This window comes from Propithecus coquereli, unplaced genomic scaffold, assembly GCF_000956105.1.
Source record: "Propithecus coquereli isolate 6110/MARCELLA unplaced genomic scaffold, Pcoq_1.0 Scaffold190, whole genome shotgun sequence".
In the NCBI taxonomy this organism is placed as follows: domain Eukaryota; kingdom Metazoa; phylum Chordata; class Mammalia; order Primates; family Indriidae; genus Propithecus; species Propithecus coquereli.
The window spans coordinates 2,315,421-2,318,201 of NW_012143857.1; positions in this window are offsets into that span (position 1 = coordinate 2,315,421).

The following is a 2,781-nucleotide window of genomic DNA, read 5'->3' on the forward strand; positions in this document are numbered from 1 at the left end:
AATTACCTAAGGCTAGTGACAACAGAAAAGTTGAGTCAAAAGTTGAACTAGTATTTTCCAAAAAGAGATAATTTTCAAAAATGGAATTTGAAAGGTAACAGGACTTCCATCTTGCCTCCCAAGGCATTTTGTCAGAACTGTCTACTTGATCATTTAGCAGCATTTAACTAAAGTTGGATATCAGTAATGAGGCATCAAAAGTTGAGACATCATTTGGCATTCAATTTATATATTCTCCATTTCAACTTCACTAATGAGATTTAGTGTGATTGTGAAACATTCTGTTTCTTTATGCAAAATGAAAGTCCCAAGGGGATAGATATCTCTGAACTCCTTCCTTACTCAATTCACACCTGATTTTTTTTATTTTTATATTTTATTTCAGCATATAATGGGGGTACAAATGATTAGGTTACCTATATTGCCTTTGCCCTGCCCCAGTCAGAGCTTCAAGCGTGTATGTTCTCCAGACGGTGCACACAGCACCCATTAGGTGTGAATATAGCCATCCCCTCCCCCCCAAACCTGCCCAACGCCCAATGAATATTATTACTATATATACACTTAAGTGTTGATCAGTTAAAATCAATTTGATGGTGAGTTTTTAAAGTCAATCCAATAGATATCTGCAATTCAAAACAGTCCCTTAACTTTAGCACAAAGAAGATGAAACTAATTATCTTCTCCTACTGCATTTATTATTCTGTTTTGAATTCATATTTATGTTGGTAGCATCACACTACTCATTTAGTTGTCAAAGAAAGAGTTTCTGATGTAATCAGAGCTTCTCTTTCTCTTACTTATTAGCACTAATTTAGTCATCTACTTCAATTCCTTGGAAACATCTTTCAGTTATGTCTCGTTAGGCTCTACCCCCACTACCACTGCCTTAATTTTGGATTTCATCATGTCTTACAATATCTGTCATAACAACTCTGAAATGCTCATCAACTACCAGTCTGGGCACTTTAAAAAGGTCTTGATTCCAGCTCATCTCATATAATAGAGTTAATTTTATACTGTTTATCCTAAAAGAATGAACATTAAATTAAAAAATACATTAACTCTAATACAATGAGCTATTTTAAGGACAGAGATTTTTCTGATTTACTTTGTTCAGTTCTCAGCAACTAGCAGAGGTGTGCCTCATCTAAGCCCTCACTAATTGAACATCTGTTGAATATTCTTATCTCAATTTATCTGTCTAAACAACTTTCTTGACAAACCTGGTCATCTCTTACAATTACCATTGTTCTATTAAAACTTTCTTCCCTCACCTTGCAGTATATTTTATTTTCATACCTTCATGAAAGTAGTTTATTATTAAAGTTTTGTAAAAAATGTACTCCTGTGTGTTTATTCTATCTTAATTTGTGAATTTATTTGAAGATATAGACTGAATTCATTATGATAAATTCTATTGCAATATTATTAACAATCATTCCTTTGTAATGGCTTCTTTAAATGTTTAAATATATTATATTTTATATATATATATATAAAATTTTGGTTATATAGTAACAAAATATAATGCATATTGGTTTATTTTCTGAAAATAATCTAAGACAAACTTACAAGTTCAGATGGTGCATTAATTTATTCATCTACTTAATACTTACTGAGCAAGTGATAAATGCCAGGCCCTTTTCTAGCTGCTATGAAACAGCAGTGAAAACCAACTCTCTGCTTTGGGAGCTTACATTATAGTTGTATAATAGAGAATAAACAAATGTATCATACAGTATCTGGTGGGTGATTGGTTAGTCTATTAATATAAATGGTCATGTAAGATGAATGGAATGAAGCTGGACAAGGAGTACAAGGCCGTGTGGTAGTCAGGAAAGACTCCTCAGAGAAAAGACAAATGCCTCAATGGAGTGAATGAGCTATGAACTTCCCTGTAAGAGGGAGGAGAAAAAATTGTCTCATTTTGTCTTCCTTCTATTGGTAGGGGGAGATAAACTATTCCAATGGTTATGTTACAAAGTCTGTATGTGTTACGTCCTGAAAAAGATTGTTAGACAGTATTATAGACTGTTATACCACTTTAGTTGTTTATACTTATTTCTCTTATTTACTTTAATTTCTTGCACTCTTATAAAGCATGTAAATACTTAAAACATTAATGATTACATTGAATTCATGACCTTTTTTTGCGTTCTCATACCACTTTGCATTTTCTAACATTACAGTCTGTATTGTTGTATGACTGTGTTCATACCTGCCTCCAAATCTTGAGCTTTCTGAGCACCGAGCATAGTGTATTACAGAAAGTGGGACTTAATATACATTTGTTTAATGATTGAATAGCCCTCTTTAAAATTTTCTGGGACAAAATTATTTTTTGCTTGCTATAATTTCCAGAGTTATGAGAATCATACAAGTTTTCCTCTTTGATCAGATACAAAGACGAGATTTTGTTTGTTTGTTTCACTCTAGAGCTACTGTTCTGGGAAGGGGAGAGTAGTTTTTCTTTCAGTTGAGGGTACCAGGCAGGTTTCTAATGCCTACATTGTCATTTGCCCATCTGGTTTCTAAGGCATATGTGTACTCTTACCAACACCACAGAATACTAGCACTTCAGGCCTTAACTGGAACTTCCAGTTATCCAATTCCTACTTAAAACTGAATGAGAATAAATACTCCTTTAGAGACTGAAGATTACCTAAAAGACCCACAATGATTACATTATATGCTTGGATCAAGTTTGGCCACATTCATTTAATTCTTCACAATTTCACCTTGATAAAGATGTGTTTTCTCATTGTCTTAATTTCTGTT